Here is a 12766-nt window from a genome sequence, read left to right on the forward strand (position 1 = left end):
TTGAAATGTCCCTGTTTTGTCTTCATGCATGTCCAAAGTCTGTGAGACCACATACTAATGGCAGCATGCATAACATCCAACGGAAATGCTGCCACTGATTGCTCCAAATCCAACTTCAGGCTGGCAATACTTATGTGTCGTTTCTTGCAGGCTACTCTCAAGCTCCAACCACAATTTGAAGTCCAATGGATTCAGATCGGGACTTCCAGATGGCCAATCAAATGGTGACATATGGTCATATTCGCCTCCAATCACTGTTGTGGGGTCCTCACCTTGTGTGCAGGGACTGAGTCCTGTTAGAAGGTCCACTGCCTACAGTGAATCAAGGTGCTGTTCAGGGAACCATACCACAGGTATCAAAGTGGTGTCTTGATACACTTTGGCGAAGGTTTTGACTCTTTTCTTGCAGAAATGCCACTTCGATACCCCCCCCCCAATACGTCACCCCCCCCCCACCAAACCATCAATGACATGAGGTGATGACCTCTCTGAATCCTAGATGCTAAGGCATGTGCTGTGCGACCATCTCCAGGGCATATATCCAATCATTTTGGTGGTTAAATGACTCTTCAATGGTCAAAATCTTCTCATCTATGAAGAGAATATCTCAGTGTCTGTTTGCGTACCAACAGAGAAGTGCCTTTGATTTCATTGCCCTCTGCCAAATAAGTTACAGTATTAGGAAGTGTCTAGTAACACGACAATAGGCTCTCACCTCCAGATCATCAGTCAGTACATGTGACATCATTCTCTGTGAAAACATTCAACTCTCACAACATCACTTTCTACGTTCTCACAGGATTATGGTGGTGTGACTTCACAGCCCTCACAAGCTGCTGCATCCTAATGCAATGTGGTCAACCTGTTCTTTGGTGGTCAGATAATGATACAGACTTGTTCTGTATCATTAAAATGGTTAATAGTCCAATATACAAACATCCTACTTATCCCAAGTGTTTTTATCATGTTGAAAATAACAGGTGGCTGCATTCCAACCTTGTGAAGCGCTGTTACAGCTGCATGGTTCTCATAATCTCCCCAATGCATGTTAACCCATACAGTTAGACAACTCTCTCTCTCTCTCTCTCTCCGCCTTTCTCTCTTTACTGATAAACATACAAATGTTGGCTGCGAACAGCTCCACTAACTGTGTGAACACAGTTAGTGGAGCTGTAGTAACTAAACACTGAAGGTTAAAAGACTATGAACAACATAGACAGTCTCTATACATAATTAGCATGAAAACGTTGTAGTTATATTTAAAGCTGTTCTTTCGTTTGTTGCATTGTTGGGAGAGTGTGTGCTTGCAATGCACTCTCCCAACAAAAGAACAGCTTTAAATACAACTACGTTTTCATGCTAATTATGTATAGAGACTGTCTATGTTGTTCATAGTCTTTTAACCTTCAGTGTTTAGAGTTTTTTCTTTTTTTCTTTCTTTTATAATGTCACCTGATGAAGGCTGTTACAGGCCGAAACTAGCAGTGTTTTTATATTAAAACCTTTTTACTTAAATCTCGGTTCTAGTCATTCAGTTCTTCATAAAAATATGTATGTTAACCGAGTTAATGATCATTCTTTCTTCATATTATATATATATATATATATATATCAATGTATAAACCTTACCACCTGATGGAAATATATATATATAAGTTATCCATCCTAATTAACCCTATTAACTCAACTCATTAAACTATTAAGAGACTGAGCCTTTGAACATCTTTCTAACCAAATATCTTTAATTTGCAAAAAATAAATACATATATCATCAAAATCATTAGACTATAACTATGTAAGTGCCAATATACACTTCAGGTCACAACAAGAACATCATCAAACTCACTTTTCCCAAAACTGTTTTTCAATTATTATTATTATTACAGACACCACCATGGAGTTGGAAGACTCATCTGACTCATCTTCCAGTCATTCGTCACTCTCCAAGCAAAAATAGTCTCATATCCCTAGGAGTGAACTAGGGGGTCACTTGCAGAAGTTGTGTAAGAGTGATCCCTAGTTCTCTCCTTACTTGCTTGTCATGCATTAAAAAATTTCCTTCTGCTAATGATATAAATCCCTTTAGTAACATAAGTTTCTATTATGTCTCCTCTTTTCTGCCTGTTCACTAAACTTTGCAATCCACACACCTTCAATCTATCCTCACAGGGAAAAGTCCTTAGACTTGTCACAAGTTTGATCACTCATCTCTAGATCCGCTTCATCTCTTCCTTATTTCCAAGAAACCCAGGTGACCAAATCTATACACAGTACTGAAGATGTGGAAATATCAAAGAGACATAGGGAGGTTATTATCAAAGAGAGATATTGAACTATTCTGCCAACTTTTGCAATGTACCCTCTGAACTTCAACTCTCTGACAACCACCACTAGCCCCAAATCCCTAGTCTCATTAATTTCTTGCATTCCAGTACCATCAACATACACACAATATGTAATCTTTTCATCCAGAAGTGCATAACTTTATATTTCACCACATTAAACTGATAACTATTATCCTTGGCCCATACTGCCAATTTATTCAAATCATTCTGCAAGATCTCTGCATCATCATTATTAACTATATTACATAACCTTTATTATATAATCTATTATAATCTATATAATATATCAATATAAGCTAATGATTATATCATAATTTTCTTATATAAGCTAACAGTTTCTATATATTTCAAACAAAAATCTAGAATTTCAGTTTCTTGTTTTTGGGAAAATTTGGAGAAAAGAGCAAAGCGAATAATAATGGCAAATATCTGTTGGATTTCTGCTCAGGACATGGACTGGTTATTACTAACACCATGTTCCAACATAAAAATGTGCACAAATTCACATGGAGAGAAGAGGCTAGGAATAAGAAAAGTCTCATTGACTATGTTATTGTTGATAGTGATGTTTTCTCCCTAGTGCAGGACACCAGAGTGTACAGAGGATTTGAAATTGGAAGTGATCACTATTTAGTCTTGAGCAGGATAAAATTGAATTTCATATTGAAAAGAAGAACATGTAAGAAAGTTTTAAAGCGAATAAAAGTTGAGCAGCTCTCAGATGTGAACTGTCGACTAAAATACACAAAGATTATTGAAGAAAAAATGAAAGAGTTTGAGAACAGGAATCAAACCTTGGAGATTCAGTGGCAAACTCTGAAGAAAACATTGATTGATTCTGCCAGAGAGGCATGTGGTGAGGTTATCTGTAAGGATAAAAAAATCAGAACTCCCTGGTGGACATAGGAAGTTAAAGAGGCAGTGAAGGATAAGAAGAAAGCATACCAAAAGTTCCTGTCAAATAAGTCAGCTTGTGCTCTTAGAGAATATAGAGACAAATGCAAGAATGCTAAACACTGTGTAAAACTAGCTAAACAAAAGTCATGGGAGGATTTTGGCAAGAATATAGAAAATAAATATCAAGAAGGTGGCAAAATATTCTGGAGGTTGTTGAAGAAGCTTAAGAATGGAGGAAAGAGTGCTGTAAAAGGAATTAGAGATGATAAAGGTGACATGAAAACGGGAGAAAAAGATATCCTTGAAGTATGGAGTAATTACTTTGAAAAACTGCTAAATGAAACAAGCAGTGATGACAGCATAGTGGTAAAAAACACTGACCAGGCATGCAGTCAGAAATACATATCCCTACTAGAAGTAGAAAAAGCCATCAAAGGCTTGAAATGTGGAAAGGCAGCAGGAGTAGATGATATTCGACCAGAAATGCTGAAGTATGGCGGTATAAGAGTCTTACAGTGGCTGCACTGCATAGTTCAGAAAGCCTGGACAGAGGGACGAATTCCCGATGACTGGAGTAGAGTTCTCATAGTACCCATATATAAAAAGGGAAATAAAACTGCATGTGAGAATTACAGAGGTATTTCCCTACTGAGTGTTCCTGGCAAGATCTATGCAAGTATACTTGAGAAACGGTTGAGAAGAATTGTGGAAGAAAAGCTTGGTGAAGAACAAGCTGGATTCAGGCCAAATAGAGGCTGTCAGGATCAGATCTTCACTTTATGACAAATAGTCGAGAAAGCATGGGAATATAACAAAGATCTGTATTTAAGTTTTGTCGATCTGGAAAAGGCATATGACAAGGTGCCAAGAGAGAAGCTATTCAATACGCTGCAGTTATATGGTGTCAATGGGGCATTATATCAAGCAATACTTAGTCTTTATTCGAGTTGTAAGTCAGCAGTTAGAATTGAAGGAAGTACAGGAAGATGGTTTAATGTTAAATCTGGTGTGAGACAAGGATGTACATTATCCCCTCTGTTATTCATTATCTATATGGATCACATTATGAAGGAAAGTGGTATTAAACATGATATCAAAATTAATACAAGTCTGCAAGATTCTCTGACTAAATTGAATAGCTGTTGTAATAGATATGGTATGAAGGTCAGCAATAAAAAGACAAAGACAATGAAAATAGGCAGAATCATTGAAAATGTCAACTGTGTTGTGAATGGAGAACCTGTGGAACAAGTAAAACATTTCAGCTATTTAGGCACGATTTTTACTGAAGATGGTAAATTAAATATAGAAATAGACAACAGAATAAGCAAAGCTGGTATGGTGGGAAGTCAATTGAATAAATTCATATGGAATAAGAGAGAAATTAGTCAGAACACTAAATTAGCTGTGTACAAGACAGTGTTCAAACCAGTTTTAACTTATGGATCTGAGAGCTGGGTCAGAAGTAAAACACTTGACGAAAGACTAGAGACCACAGATATGAGAGTCCTGAGAAAGATTATAGGCATGAACAGATGGCATCAATGGCAATATCATATTAAAAATGAGGATATTAGGAAAGAACTTTCCTAATATCCTCATTGTTGACATTGTCAGCATCCAGGAATGTGTTAGCAGAGCTAATCTCAGGTGGTATGGTCACTTAAACAGAATGGGCGAGGAAAGATTAGCAAAACAAGTGTTCTCTGCCAGGTTGGCAGCAAAACGACCTAGAGGAAGACCAAGATATAGGTGGATTGATACTGTACAAAGTGCTTTAGACGATAGAAATATAAGATCTGATAATGTTGGAGTCTTGACAAGTAACAGACTGATTTGGAGGAAAATTATAGATAGGAAATTAATAATGATGTAATTTTCCATGTAGTACTATCATATCCTGTACACCCCTTGAGGGTGCATGGCAGGAATTTGATGATGATGTTTTCAGTGGAACTTTCACTCTCTTGAATTCATATATAGAAGAAAATTCAGATATAAACTGCTCCTGCTTGTATCAAATAGCAACAGTTAATAAGTTCTTTCTGCATCTTTAATGCAGATGATGATGAGCATAACATATTCTGTCTTGTGAAGTCAAATGGTCAATTTACTTTCTATATGACAGTCTCAGCAAACTTCAGAAATAATTAGAATTATATCAGCAATTTCAAATCACTTTTCAGACTAATAACAATCAAATAAAACTTTATTAGACCCAGTTCTATTTAAACTGGAAAACAATACAGTTCCCTTTTTTAACTGAAAAAGGCGTAAATGAATGAAAAACAATATCATAAACTTTTGTATTTCTTTCATTTGCTTTCCTTTCTCAGTGTCTCATTACTTCATGTTTATCCAAATATTCTTCCAATCTGTTTTTCTCTATCTAGTAACATATCATTTCTATGCTGGAATCCTTTCCAACTTTGAATTGCCATTTAATCTCCATATATTGAAGATACAGAAATAACCACAATTTTCTTTCTGTGTGTTCTCTTTTCCAGAACAACTAATAATGCAATTTTTTTTTAACTTGTGTGCATGCTTAGAAATACAGCATCAGTCTGCTTCAATCTAACAAGCATTGCATGTCACTATTTACCAGTGTTTCAGTGCTGCATTTAAAATGATGGGAAAGTTCTTTTCATAGTGCAGAAAGTTATTTGTTTAAACTTTTTGTCATGAAACAAGTAGAATTTATAATGTTTCTTCAATTCACATGGTTTAAACACTTTGATAAATCACTTAATTATTTCCATAACATGAATAGTGGTCACTTAGGCATCTCTTGTATATATAATGGCACACAACACGAAAATTTCAATATTAACCGTATGAACAAAGAACAAATTTATGCACTGATTTCTAATGTGAATTCTAAATAAACTGCATTTATAAGAAAGCAAAACTTCATTGCTCTAAAATAAAAAATAAAAAAATCTCAAAATATCTTGCTCATTTATAAATCTAAATAAAAAAGAAAACATGTTTAAATACAACATAATATGATATTACAATGAAATTCAATTTTTTTAAAAAATTCTTATTTTTAATTTGAGGAAGATCTGAAAATACACTGAGTTAACTTTGCATTAGGAACACCCCCCCACCGATTTACATATTCATCGTGATAATGAAGCACCACGTGATATCAACATCACGTACAGTTACTATAAATGGGCACACCTATACTCTGTATGTAATCAGTAAATGTTTGCCAGAAATATGGTGACCTAAGCCAATTTGACTGGGGATAGATAGTTGGGGCCTGCAGAAGGCAGGCAGATGCCAGTATTTTGGAAACAGCTGCACTTGTTGGTTGCTCCCATACTACTGTATCAAGGATGTACCAGAACTGGATTAACCATGAACAGACATCCAACAGCAGGGATCATTGATCAGCCATGCATGGTTGATTCTAGAGGTGAGCATAAGGTGTCACAACTGGTATCTCAGCAATGATATGAAACAGTCACACAGTTCATCCATCAGTACAACAGCAGGGTAGTTCGATCCATATCCACATGCACCATACCTTGCTTCACCTGGGGTTCCACAGCCGGAGACCAACAAGGGTACCCATGATGACAGCCAGGCATTGCAAACAACACTTTGCATGGGCCAAGGAACATTAGCAATGGACTCTTGTACCATGCTGATGAGTGGGTCCACATCTGGCATAAACAACATGAAGACCTATCTTCTGGTTGCACAGGCTGGTGGAGGTGGTGTTATGGTCTGGGGAGCTTTTTCCTGGCACACCCTAGGGTCCGTTGGTTATCATCCCACAAACACTAAGCGACGAGCACTACAGGGACCTGTTAGCTGACCATCTCCATCCATATCTGCAGGAGGTCTACACCGACCACAACACCATTTTTCAATAGGACAATGCACCCTGTCATTAGGCTCATACAACTACTGACTGGTTGGAGGAACACAACATGAATTCATCATGTTGCCTTGCTCCCCCAACTGTAACCCAATTGAACATGTGGGATATGCTAGAATGGAGCGTGAGAACTGTTGATTCTCTTCCATGAAACTGACGGTGTTGCTGCAGCAGACATGGGTCGAGTTATGCATGAAGGATGTTTGACATCTTGTAGAATCTGTTCCTAGGCATCTGCGAGCCGTAACTGCACAGAGAGGTGGACCAACACATCATTAGGTGGGTGTTCCTAATGCAAAACTAACTCAGTGTATTATATATTTAGTTTAATCCTTTATCCAAGTGTAAGCAAACAAAGTTTGTACCTGAAGTATCTTCAGGACTGGGGCAACTTCTGGACTGAGTTCCTATCACTTTCCTTAGTATTCCATAATGCAAAGCACATCTCCTTGCAGACATGTATAATGCTATGCATTATGGGAAGGGTCACTACCCAGGCCAGTTTTGAACCTTTAATGAGGTCGCTTCAATGGGGGCCAGACCCAGAGGTGATACCAAGGTTGAAGCAATGCAGAAGTCATATTTCCCTATGCCAGTTGCCAAAAGGTGTCACACCTTTTGGCAACTAGCAGAGTGAATATTGATGAGATGAGAATTCAGCGAAAGTGATGAGAACTCAGTCTATCTTTGTCACGAGTTGCCCCAGTCCTGAAGATACTTCAGGCGCAAACTTTGTTTGCTTACACTTGGATACTTGGATACAGGATTAAACTAAATATATAATTTATAGTCATCTAACCAAGTGGAAAAAAAAAAAAAAAAAAAAACATCCAACATCTTTCTCTAATCTAGAGTAATTTAATAATAAGGTGTGACACCTTTTGGCAACTGGCACAGGGAAATATGACTTCTGCATTGCTTCAGCCTAGGTATCACCTCTGGGTCTTGCTCCCACTGAAGAGTCCTCAATAAAGGTCAAAACTGGCCTGGGTAGTGACCCTTCCCATAATGCATAGCATTATACATGTCCGCAAGGAGATGTGCTTTGCATTATGGAATACTAAGGAAAGTGATAGGAACTCGGTCCACAAGTTGCCCCAGTCCTGAAGATACTTCAGGTGCAAACTTTGTTTGCTTACACTTGGATAAAGGATTAAACTAAATATATAATTTATAACTCAGTGTACATAGGATAGGAAAAGTCAGCTAAGTCCCAAATTTCCAGCCCATCTTCATTCATTCAGTACCCAGTGGATACCTATTAATGGGCTGCACCAATTGAAGGTGAGGATTGGACATTAGGTGAGAAGTCTCAGTCAATTCTCTGCAATGTGGAGGTCTCCTCCCAGTTATTTGGCTTTGACCTTTAAGTGACCCCAGTGTCTATTCAACATTCTCTAATTTCTTTCTGACAAAAAACAAAACCTTTTATCAGAAAACACACCTCAATTTAAAAAGAACTGCCCACATGTAGTAGGCAGTTCTTGATAAAGTGAAATGTTTTGCCTTGGTCATTTTTTGCCTGATGCAGGAGCTAAAGGAGATGAATGATGTTAGAAGGTCAGCTGTGTTTTTGGTGATGTTACAATATAATACCATCTGGATATGAAGAGAGAGAGAGAGAGAGAGAAATATGGATGGACAAAAGTTGTGTCCAATAGTCGTGCTGAGAGAATAGAAAGCTTGGATACAATCATAACAAGAAGAAGCTTTTAGAATGTAGGAAAGTAGAATGAGTGTGAAACTGGAGTTTTGGTCCTGAACCATTTGTAATTTGCTGAATTTTTTTCTTAGACTGCTTTGACTCATTTGTTGCTCAACTACAATCAATAAAGTGGTCAGAGATTTTGGGTGGAATGAGGACCTTCATTCATTAAGAATTATTTCTGTTATCTGACCACAGCAGGCGTTTGAATCAAGAGAATGGAAACAGTAATCAGACAGGAGTAGCAGAAGTCACAGAAGTAATCTCATTTGGTACCAATGTAATGCCAAAGGACACAACACTGAAATGGCCTGAGTGAACGTTGGTCGGTCCATAGTCAAGGAATCTTGTAAGATGTTATGGTCTCAGTTAGAAGTGATATCCACAGTGTATCTGGAAGGAAAGCTGATTAAGAATGGATCAAAGGTTTTAGGAGGATGGTCAATTGCTAACAGCAATTACCTTGGCATTCTTAGCAGACTGACCTGTAGAACTGGAAAAGGGAAGCCAGTTTGAGTTGTGAACATTCAGGTCCCAAGGAAGATAACCTGTTTAGCATTTGGAATGAAGAGAATCAGGCTTTAGAGATAGGCAATCCAAAAAGTTGAAGTGATTATCAAAATTTAGAGAGCAGTAGAGACGAGAAATGAAAACCAAGAAGTGTGATAAGGAAAGTTTGAGTCAGAGTAGATCAAACTGAGGAGATTGTAATTGGTGGTGAATATTATTCATATTGCTGTTAAGGCCATGGATGTAAATGAAATGGATATGGAAATATGTTTTGCAAGTATGTTTTTTTAGGGTTCTTTTTGAGTTGTGTTTTGTTACTTTTTTTGATTTTTTGATTGGATTTTTTTTTACAAATTGTACTTGACAAAAAATTGTCCTTTGTTTTTATCATTTACTTCATAAGCAAACAAAAGTCCACAAATGAAGTGATTCAGGATTAAATGTAGCTTCATGACTAGGCTACTTGTATATATACTTGTACAATTTGATACATCAAATTGCCTAATACCCCATAATTAGCACAGCATATTTCATTTCAGCGTATACTGCCATGCATTATGGGAATGGTACCTAGACCATTTACAACCTTAGGTCTCATTAGTGGGAGCTAGGCTCATGGAGATACTAAGAGCTAAATGAATGGTAGAAATCATGGATAAAAACAAGAATATATTTCTTGTCAAGTATGATTTACTTTCTGACCAAGGGGGGGGGGGGAACTTGCTACAACTATCTCTTTATGGAGTATTTTAATAATATAGTAATCTTTCAATTATCCAACTTTGTTGGTTCAGATAATTGAAGGGTTGAATAACTGAAGATACAATTACATGGTATTGTACCAGAAGCCATTTGACAAACTAACCCAATCAAAGACTGGTTAACCAAATGCATGATGATATGTTATTCAACTTCTTGTATAAGGAAACATGAACTCTACCATTGATTTAGCCTTCAGTATCTTCACAGCTCTGGCTATCAACTGATGAGACCTCAACAGGGATTATTCAAAAAGGCATCAAAAAAATTCACCAAAAACAATTTATAGAACAACTTACCGAAAGGCAATTTATCAAAAAAACAATTAATCAAAAGAGACAGTTCCTCAAAAAAGCAATTCGCCGAACAGCAATTAATCATAAACACAATTTATCGAAAACCAACAATTCATCGAAACTATAAACCATTGAATGAACAGTTCACCAAAAAATGAATTATAAGGCACGTGTATTTATCAAAAAGAAATGCAATTTTTAATGGATTAACTTGTTATGTAGTTGAAGCATGAGATCACCCTTTATATTTGATATATAGATGTGCATGGAATTTTTTTTTTTTTTTTTTTTTTTGAGGAATATTCCTTTCAGTTAGTATATGTATTTCATGTATTTTATGTGTTTTACACAATCTGGAAAAAATATGTAAAAAATCTTAATTATTATTCTCCCTTATTCTCTCTCTTCAACCAAATGGTTGGTGGGGTAACAATGCTATTTTACTAGGGAATAATTAGAGAACAAGATGGTTTCCCATTGTCTTCCTTATCTGGTAAGTATTTTATGTCTGTAGATATGTGTGATCATGAGGTCCAGTTTGCGGGATGAAATGCCCAAGTTTCTGGGAGTCAAAACCATGCCATCTCCATATGAGACTGGATAACTCACCTTCAGTTGAAGAGGACTGATAAAAATTAAAGGGATTCAAACTCGGATCTTTCTAACTAAAGGGCTTCATTTATACTGAGCTGAACTACAGAGGCTCCATTATCATTATTACTAATAGTAGTAATAATTTGGTATTTGAACCTTTTACAAAAATTTGTCAAACTGTTCCAATTTTCAGTTCAACTCTTTGACTTGGTGGAATCTGCATAAATGTCGGAATCTGTAAAATTCAAAAGGAGTCTGTGTGGTTCAGGTTTAGTTCCAACAGATCACTTTTATTACAAATTTTGGTAAATAAGTTTGGCAATGATATTAATAATTCCACTCTGGCTGGATGAAATTTAATGAAATTTTATAGTTATGATCTATAATTTATAATCTGACAATTATTGTTGTGAAAAAATTAGGCAGAATGAACTTTTTTGCCTACAGATAAATCACTATCTACACAATGAAGTAGCATGTGCGCTTACAGAATAAAATTTCAATGGCCATCTACATCTCTTGGTTTTGCATTAGGTATTCTTACCGAACACTTTAAAACAATAGTTTTCAAGAAAATTCACATTTCCATGAATTATGAAAGACTTCATCAAAAATGTATTGGTGAATTGTTTATTGGATCAATTGCATTTGTGATGAATGTTGCACAATAAACTGTCATTTCAACAAATTGTTTATTTGCTAAATTGCTTTTGCGATGAATTACTATTTGTTAAATTGTTGTTTGATTAATTGTTTATTAGATGATATTAGATTAGATGTTAGATTTATTAGATGTTTATTAGAGTCTAAAACACATCTGTAATGCCCTAAGAATTCTTGAGTAAAAAGCCAATGACTTTAAAAAAAGGGTCACTACTAAACAAAAGCAGGCAAAAATAGCCATAAAAATAATAGTTTATTAGATGAATTGCATTTTGATGAATTGTCATTCGGTAAACTGTTTTCAATTAATAGTTTTTAATGAATTTTCATGGAGCCATCCAGAAGGTACTTACTCTAAGAGTTGATCCTATTCCTGTCTTGAACTCAACTCAAGCATGCTGGTAGGCTTCTCTGCCATCTAGCAGAGTCAAGGTTTGACACAGTGGTAAAGTTTTACTGTGTGGTGTCAGCTTAGCTTAATGCTGACTAACAGAACCAACATAGAGATTCATAGAGACCCAATATCCTGGAGTGATTCAGGTTTTAAGTTATGAGAGAATGATCTTTTCAGGATCAATGGTTGGCCAAAATAACAGGTGTAGCATTTTGTAGTGAATCACAATGTAGCTTGTGTCACTTTGCACATGTGTATATATACATGTGTGTGTGCTTGTATGCCCCTGATAATGACATTAATATGAAGGTTAATATGAGAAACATTGAGTAATTATTTTATTTTAAGTTAGTTATTATTTCAACATGGTAGTAGTTGTCTCTATAATTTTGCCACAATGAATGCTGATCATGATATAATAATGAGAGAAAGGACTCACTATGTGAATATCAGTAGTTATATTAGATGAGATAGTGGTACATTCATTAAGAGAATATCCAAAAGATTTAATATCTGTGATTAGGTCATTTAGTCTCAGAACTACCACAATCCCAAGGGAATGAAAAAAGGACAAGAGACCACCATCATATCAAGAATTCAACACAGAGATGGGAAATAATTTGTCAATATCTTTGGAGTTGTGAATAAGGATAATGGAAAAGATGGCTAAGCCTTGAATTCAGAAACAGGTGTATAGGAATATGATAC

The 12766-nt window shown here is 36.1% G+C and overlaps 1 protein-coding gene across 8 annotated transcripts in view; it reads right to left on the minus strand.

Annotated features, from left to right (window-relative positions):
* Positions 1-12766, minus strand: part of LOC150109587 (tensin-1-like) — a 540448-nt gene that overhangs the window by 162655 nt on the left and 365027 nt on the right. The gene's annotated exons all lie outside the window — the stretch shown is intronic.

The sequence above is a fragment of the Typopeltis vanoorti genome, chromosome 2, assembly GCF_054136105.1.
Source record: "Typopeltis vanoorti isolate ZY-2024b chromosome 2, IOZ_Tvanoo_1.0, whole genome shotgun sequence".
Classification (NCBI taxonomy): domain Eukaryota; kingdom Metazoa; phylum Arthropoda; class Arachnida; order Uropygi; family Thelyphonidae; genus Typopeltis; species Typopeltis vanoorti.